Source organism: Myotis daubentonii, chromosome 8, assembly GCF_963259705.1.
Source record: "Myotis daubentonii chromosome 8, mMyoDau2.1, whole genome shotgun sequence".
In the NCBI taxonomy this organism is placed as follows: Eukaryota; Metazoa; Chordata; class Mammalia; order Chiroptera; family Vespertilionidae; genus Myotis; species Myotis daubentonii.
The window spans coordinates 39,040,668-39,049,671 of record NC_081847.1 but is presented as its reverse complement, the minus strand read 5'-3'; positions in this window follow the sequence as shown (position 1 = coordinate 39,049,671).

The window sequence follows — 9,004 nt, the reverse complement described above, 5'->3', positions numbered from 1 at the left end:
GACGAGGCTCATGGAAGGTTTTAAGCTTTTCCTCCTACATAGATTGCAATATTCACAGTGACTCTCTCCTTTGCAAGACCAAAACCCAACTTAAACTAACTCAGACATTAAGATAAAAGTAAAAAAATAAAAAGGGTAAAACACCTAACACTATAAAACTTCTAGAATGAAACCTAAGGGTAAACCTTTGTGACCTTGGGGTAGGCAAAGATTTCTAAGATGTGACACCAAAAGCATAATCCATAAAAGAATAAATTGACAAATTAGACTTCATTGAAATTGAAAACTTACATTCTTTAAAAGACACTGAAAAGAAAAACCTCAGGATGGGAGAGAAATATTTGCAAGACAAAATCTGACGAAGGACTTGTATCTAGAATATATAAAGAAGTCTCAAAAGTCAAGAATAAGACAACAAACCAGAAAAAATGAGCAAAAGATTTGAACAGATACTTCATGAAAGAAGATACTCAGATGAAATAAACACATGAAAAGATGCTTAACATCACTAGTCATCAGGGAAATGCACAAAATCATAATTGCACACCACCTGTTAGGATGTCTAAAATTAAAGACTGCTCAGACCAAGTGTTGGTGAGGACATATATCAACTGGAACTCTCATACATTATGAGTGAGCATGTGCAGTGATACAAACACTTTGGAAAAGAATTTGGCAGTTTCTTAAAAAGTTAAACATACACTTACCACACGTTCCAGCCATTTTTCTCCTATTTACCCAAGAGAAATGAAAGCATGTGTCCTCCCAAAGACTGGTATGGGAATGCTCATAGAAGTTTTATTCATAATAGCCAAAAACTGAGAGGGAAAAGAAAACAAAATATCCATCAATGGGTGAATGGATATCTTAAAATAATTATGCAGAGTGAAAAGAAGCCAGACAAAATATGGGTATATGCTGCATGACTCCACTGTATAAAATTCTAGGAATTGCAAATTAATGTATAGTGGCAGAAAGCAGATCGATGGGGCTTGGAGGATGGAGGGAGAGGGAGAGGTGGGATGGGAAGAAAAGGAGAGATCACGAAAGAACACAGAAATCTTTTGGGTCTTGAGTATGTATACTTGTTTGACAGGTGCTGATTTCACAGGTGGATATATATGTCCAAACATACCAAACTGTACACTTTAAATATGAGCAGTATGTCATATGTATATCAATAAAGCTGTTAAATAAATACAAAATAAATGAATAACAATAACACATACATCATATTGGTGTAACTGGGTATCCTGGACTTTTCCCTATCTCTCATCTTTACATTCAGTTTCCCAGGAATCCAGGTGAACCCCTACCCTTCCTGGGCCAATACATTCCCCATTTGCCTAAGATGTTTCTAACTTGATTTCTGTTGCTTGCAACCAAAAGTGTCCTGGCTGTCATGGAGTTAATGCCTAGAGCAGCCGTGGGCAAACTACGGCCCATTTGAAATGAATAAAACTAAAAAAAAAAAAAAAAGACCGTACCCTTTTATGTAATGATGTTTACTTTGAATTTATATTAGTTCACACAAACACTCCATCCATGCTTTTGTTCCGGCCCTCCAGTCCAGTTTAAGAACCCATTGTGGCCCTCGAGTCAAAAAGTTTGCCCACCCCTGGCCTAGAGTGTGAGAATGCAAGAAGAGGACTGTAACCTCATCTTGGAGACCCAGAATGGAGGGGGAGGAGAGGTAGGAAAAAGATGCCTAGAGAAGGTGATACCTCAATTGATTGCTCTAGAACATCGGTTCTCAACCTGTGGGTCGCGACCCCTTTGGCAGTCGAACGACCCCTTCATAGGGGTCGCCTAAGACCATCCTGCATATCAGATATTTACATTACAATTCATAACAGTAGCAACATTACAGTTATGAAGTAGCAACGAAAATAATTTTATGGTTGGGTCACAACAAGAGGAACTGTATTTAAAGGGCCAGAAGGTTGAGAACCACTGCTCTAGAAGTAAGGACCAGGGTATAAGAGATTGCCAAGGTTCCTGGGCAGGGGGAGCATGTTGTGAACAAAGCCGTGGAGGACAGGAACCATGTATGATTGGAGGCAGCTGGGTGCTCCTGGAGTTTAGGATGAGATAGGAACATGCAGGAAACAAGACTGGAAAAGTCAGCTGAGCAGTGCATACCCTGTTAAGAAGCTCGAGCTTAACCCTGTGGACAATGGGGAGCCATGGAAGAGTTAGGAGCAGGCATGTGCCATGGACAGATTTTCCTTTTGTGGGGATCTCACGGGGACTTGGAGAAGCAAGTGGACCATAGAGGGGTCCTGACCACAGTCCAGGGTTGATTTTGAGGGGCCTGAAAACACCTTGGGGAGATGACCAGCAGGGAGTCGGGGCTATGAGCCTGATCCCCAGGAAGACCTGGAGACATGGAGTCAGAGTGATCACCGTGTCGATGGCCAAGGTTTAGGAAGACAGAGATAGAGACTCCTGCCAGCATCTGAGGACCTCCACCGCCATTTCAGGTGCTGGCAGAGCTGGGGCACCCACCAAAGCAGCAGAGAGAAGGAAATGTCTGTGGCCATGTGAGCAGAGCTGAGAGCAGGTTGTCATGGAAACTAAGCTAGTGAAGTGTTTCTAGGAGAGAGGGATCAGCAGGACCAAATGTAGCAGGAAATTCCAAACTCATGAAGGCTAAAATTTTTCTTTTAATTTGGCAATTAGTAGGACATTGATGAGCTTAACAAGAACAATTTCAGGAGGTCGTAGGCCAGTGGGGGGGGTGAAGACAGAGAGAAATTTAGGAGGTGAAATGGACCAGAGTTGGTGATGGGGGAGGAAGAAGAGCAGGAGGAGGGAGACACTGCAAGCAAGACCCCCAGGTTTCCGGGGTTCCGAAGGGACCGGATGGCAGCGGAAATGCCGCTGGGGAATTGGGTTTCCAAGGGGAAGATCAGGAGTTCATTTGGGACATTTTAATCTAACAAATACATTTTGGCCTTGTCAACGTGCCCGACTCTGTTCTAAGAGCTTTATTTATACTAATTCACTTCTCCTTAACAACTGTCCTATGAGATAGCTACTACCTGCTTTATGGCCATTTACACAGGAAGAAGCAGACACAGAGAGGTTGAGAAACTTGCCCACAGCAAGGAAAGAGTAGAATACAGATTTGAAGCCAGGCAAACTGACCGTGTAAGGTGTGGGGGTCCCAAGGGAAACAAATGGGGGTGTCAAGGAGGCAGGTGGATCGAGGCTCCTGGCTAGGGGTGTAAGAGCAGTCCCCACACAGGGCAGGACCCTGACTTGCCTCAAGCCCGTGCTGGTGGGGGTGTACACTAGGGTCACTGGAGCCAGGAGGGGGTGTAGCTTTAGGGATGGTGACACTGGGAGAGGGTCCAGCCAGAGGCCGGGGTCACACTGGCACTTAAAGGAGCCCACCAGGAAGATGGAAAAGGCAGGGCCAAAGGGCAGATGCTGAAAGGAGGGTCACTCCAGAAGGCAGAGTAGACAACAGTGGGCAGTGTCCGAAGAGTTCAGGGGAAGTGACCTGGCCTTGGAGAGGCTTCGGGGGATCTTTCCGAGGGGAAGGTATAGGAACCCCGAGAAGGGAGGCAATAAGAGTTCGGCTATGAAAGAAGACGGGGGAAGGTGTGCTAGGAAGGAGGCAGAGTCCAGAAAGCTATTATTGTTTAATGGAAGTTGTTTGTTAATCTAAACATTTTTAATTAGAAAACACATTCCCACAGTTCAAAATTCAAATCCTACAAAGAATGCTCGGTGAGAAGTCCGCCTCCCCACCTTGCCTGCCCTCCCCCCCCCCCCCTCACCTAGGTCCCCTTCTTAAAGGCCATCAGCATATCCCTCCAGAGACAGCAAATACAGGTGCACAATGTGGGATTCTGTAAAAACGGAGAAAATAAATGTCAGAATTTTGAAGCTCTAGGGAAGGACGCCCTGCAGAGTGAGCGACGGAGCAGAGGGACACGCGCTGGGGGCACGGGGGTCCCGAGTGGCCATGGAAATTTAGTTTTGGACAAGAACACATGTTTCATTGAGTGCAACAAAATTAAATTGTCCTCCTGCTGCCAACCCCCTCGCAGCTCGGGCCTGGCAGCAGCTCGAATTCGGGGATTTGGTCCTGCCCCGCAGCTGGAAGCCAGGCCTGGCCTTTGAATCACCCTCCCCACCTGGCGACCAACCGCCTTAATCCCAGGGGCCGGCTGAAGGACGTTTTCAGACTTGAAATGAAATGTCTGAAATGCAGCTCAATCTTTTTTTTTTAATTATTGAAACCAATTGGAGTGTCAAAGGGACATGAATGGAACCCCTGGGGTGGAGGGAAGGGTGGCAGAGGCTGGGGGCGGGCAGGGAGGGGAAGGGGACAAGATGGAGAAGAGGCTGCACTCAGCTTTCCAAGGCCACTCGTCAGGGGAATGTGCCCCAGTAATCCCCGCCTCTATGGATTGAGGGAAGCCAAGGGCTAGGGGACTGGGAACCACTGTGTTCCCCAGTGCCTTTCCCCTGCCTCAATCTGCGACTCCTGACAGCTCATCTGTCTTGCTAAAATGTGAAGGTCATCCTTGATCCCACTCCTCTCACGTCTCTCCCAACAATCAGAGCCAAGTCCAATCTGTTCAGTCTTGCTGATATTTCTCAGACCCGCGCCCTCATCTCCATCCCCACTGCCTCCCTGGTCCAGGGGATAGTCTCACGCTGCCTGTGATAACCTCTGACCTCTTCTGCCCAGGCCCACTCTTGCTTAAAACAAGCCTCACTGCTTAGAACAACGAGTGGCTCCCCACTGCCCTTGGAATATTGCATCATGCTGATCCCTGCGCCCTTTCCAACCTCATTGCCAAACGTGAGCTGGGTGGGCCCACAGGATTTCTGGAGCCAGTGGCTCTGGGGACCAAGGAGGAGATGGACGGGAAGGGCTGAGCCATCAGTGTACACCCAAGTGGAGAGGGATGAGCAGTGTCCACCATGGTTGGTAACCAGGGGACTTGGTGGACTGGTCTAAGCTCAAATATAACCCAGAATGGGTGGCCAGGAGGGAGGAGACCGTCCATGAAGCTGAGGTCACAATAAGGGGAAGAATCAGGGGCCTCACCCTTCCTGGAATCAGGGAGAAAGCCCTGCAAGCAGACTGGGGAAGGGCCAGAGGGGCGTCAGGTGGACAGCAGGATGGTCTGCTAAGCAAGGGAGGCGGGTGTTTCCCAGAAGGTGGGAGTAGTCACCCTTGGGCTGTGAGCAGAAATGTTGGAATGAGGGCGGGGAGGAAAGAATGATGTCCCCTGGGCTTGGCTACTATGAAGCTTTGGGGGGCTCTGAGAGAGGAGTTGGTCAGGAGGGGGGATGGTGCACAACTGGGTGGGAAACCCCCGGAGAGGGAAGGGAAGTGAAGAGGAGAGGAGAGGCAGGAGCCAGTGCGACTTGTTCCCCAGGGTGAGGTTTTGAGTTGTCAGTTTTCTGAGAGGACACAACAAGGACAGCAAGCAAGCAAGGATGCAACAACTAGTGGGCAGATGGTGCCAAGGCTGTAAACAGAGGGATTACCATCAGATATGAATTACATTAAACAGGACCTAATTAAACTACCTTTCCTGGGTAACCGGATTGCATCTATGTCCCATTGCATGGGCAGCAGGGCCCCACGCGAGCACCAGTTTGTTGCATCTTGCATCGCGGCTGGGATCACTTATTCCTCATCTTCTCTCCCAACTGATCACTTGCAAATTCTGACCATTGGTCAGTAAAACCAATGAGTGCTGAATATATTGCGTTTTGTATAAAAGCCTAGAATACAAGCAATACAGCATACAGAGCTGAAGTGTACAGCTCAATGATTTTTTATTGTGCGTACACCCATGTAACCACCACCCAGATCAAGATACAAAACAATTCACCCCCCCTAGAAGGCTCCCTTGCACCGCTTCCCAGTTAGTGCCCACCGTCCAGCAGGAGTTACTATCCTGACTTCTATAACCAAAGGGGAGAGAAGTTGCTTGTTCTCGAACTTCACATGAATGGAATTCGAGTGTTCTCTGTGTCTGGCTTCTTTCACAAAACATATGTCTGTGGGGGTCACTCATGTTGCTGTGTGTAGATGTGCTCTGTTCTTTCCCACTGCTGTGGAGTGTTCCTTCCTATGGATATACCACCAGGGGATCTCTTTATCCATTCTCCTGTTGATGGGCATTTGAGTTGTTTCCAGTTTTCCATGATGACAGAGAAAGCTGCTGTGAACGTTTTCTATACCTCTATAGCAGGTGAATCTGTGCGCCCATTTCCACTGGGCGTAGCTCTAGGAGTGAAATTGCTGGGTCAGAGGGAAGGCATGTGTTTCGCGTTTGTAGCTATTGCCAAACAGTTTTCCAAAGTAATTGTACCAATGTACACTCAACAAAGTAAGGTTTTAAGTCCTGTTTATTGAGATATGATTTACATACAGGGATATTCACTCTTCTTGTGTACAATTTTGACAAATGCATATAATTGCATAACCCCCCAACATAATTTATATATAAAACATTTCTATCACCCCCCCAAAAAAAAAATTCCCTTATGTGCCACTAACCACTAGTCACCACTGGTCTGTTCTCTGTCCCTATACTTTCACCTTTCCAGGATGTCACAGAAATGGAATTACAGGGTAGGCAGCCTTAAAAGGTCTGGCTTCTTTCACTTTTCATAACACATTTGAGATCCATCCACGTTGTGTGTTTCAGTATTTGTTCCTTTTTCTTGCTGAGCACTGTTCCATTGTATGGATGTGCCACAGTTTTTGTTGTTGTTTTATCTCTTTATCAGTTGAAGGATATTTGGATCATTTCCCGTGTGGGGCAACTGTGGATAAAATTGCTATAAACATCTATGTAGAGGTGTTTATATGGACAAGTTCTATTTCTCTAGGGTAAACGCCCAAGAGGGAATTGCTGTGTTTTATGGTAAAATGTATGTTTAACTTTATAACCAACCATTTTTAAAGGTTGTACCATTTCACACTCCCACCAGCAATATTTGAGAGGTCCAGTTGCTCCTCATCCCTGGCAGCACTTCATATTGTTGGGTTTTGTTTTGTTTTGTTTTTTGTGTTTTCATTTTAGCCATTCTAGTAGTGGTTCAAATCTTCTGTCCATGTTTTTGTCAGGGTGACTGGGAGGGTTTTGGAGGAAGGGCAGCACATATGTGTGTTTCAGGGTTAACTGGAGGGGACCAGAGTGGATGCAGCTGTGCTCTGGGACCTGGGAGGAGCTTGTTGCATCCTCTAGGTGACAAGGACACAGCAGGGAGTGGCCCTGAGGCTGGAAGGAGTGAGAATCTGAATAGTGCTCCTTGGCTATTGTGTTCACTACTGATTTAGGTGAGGGTACCCAGAAGCAAACCAGGGGACAAGAATTTAGGTGCATGTGGTTTATAAAGGAAGTGATCCCAAGACTAACAGGTAAGGGGGTGGGGAAGCAGGACAGGAAAGGGGGAGGTCACAGACAAGGTCCCACAGAGGGTAGCCTCAACCTGATCCCACCGGGAGCTCTGCAGGGTCAGGCACACGTTTAAATTGCCCCTCCTGGAGGCAAGGAATCTGGGCTTGCACACTCACGCACCAGTCAGGTATCAAGTAAGGGATTTGGGGCACACAATGGGGTTGCAGGAGGGAGACATAAATCCCCATGCACTTCTGGCCTGTGGGGAAAGAAGCTCCTGGAACCTAAGAACAGTCCAGAAGAAAACAAGTGCTGGTGCTAGCTGTGGGACCCCAAACACATGGGCTCAGGGGCACAAAACACTGGTTAAAAGGGATTGGAGTGGATCTAAACAGAGCATCATCCACGATATCTACCACAAATGTTGCATCGCAGCAATTAGGACGGTGCCTGGCATCTAGTAGATACGCAGTAAATCCGAGTTGACTCAATGAGTGACAGAAGCCACTGAGATGGAACACTCAGGAAGAGCTGTTCAGGAAGGATAGAGTTTGGTTGGGGGCCTCATGACTCTGAAGTGGCAATGGGTAATGGGCAGTTATAACTAAGGGTCTGGCACTCGAGGCCCCAGAAGTGAGTGAAGAGAGGAGTGGGCTGGAGGGAGCCTAGAGGTTTAGAGCACAAGGAAAGGGGGTCACAAATGGTGAGGAGAAAGTGGCCAGACGGGGGAGGGAAACCAGGAGAGACTTGGGTGCTGGGGGAAACCCAGGGGCCACACATTTGAGGAAGAAGGCGGTCAGCAATTTCAGATGCTGCCAAGCTAAAGCCACTGGCTGTGACCCCAACAGCGTCCTGATGACTTTGGCCAGAGAGGTTTTCCTTGTCCAGAGGGCCTGGAGCAAGACCAGAAAGGGCAGCCAGAAACAGGCCTGGGGAGGGGGCACTTGGGCAGCAGGGGATGGAGGAGAAAGGGAGGGTGTTTTCAGAAGGAAGAAACAGGCTAGGGGCGGGGGGTGGGGGGTCCCCGTAGACAGGATCAGGCCAGGTGGAAGGATTAGATTTAAACAATACGTCAGTGTTGGGCTAAGCTGCCATTAATTAAGTGCTGAATTAATTAAGTCCTCAGCGGGTAACTTTATCCCCGTGTCCTAAATGAACCTTGTGGGCTTCCGAACGGCCCAGGAAGGGGGGGCACATCCTGCCTGGGGTCCTCAGCTGTTGTGCCACTAAACCATGGCCCATGTCGAAAGCCCCCAAGCGGGTGAGTGGGCAGGAGAGCTCCTGGGAACTGTTTGGAAGACCACCTTGGGGGTAGCAGGTGAGGATAGGGGGCAGGGATGGAGAACTTCCCCAGGAAGGAGAGGAGAGGGGTCTGTGGGAGGCAGGGGCTGTGGAATGGGAGCAGTTGAGAATTCTTATGGGTGGTGAGGAAGGAGCTGTGGAGAGGGGGAAATGGGAGGAAGCGGGTGTGAGGCCCAGGAGGAGATGGTAGGGGACAGCTGGCCTTAGACATAGGAGAGTGCTGGCAGATCACTCCAGAGTCATGAAGGAGGGGTGTGGTGGGAGCTGGTGCCCCCACAAAGGCCTCTGTGTCTCCATTGAGCCCAGTTGTCTGATCA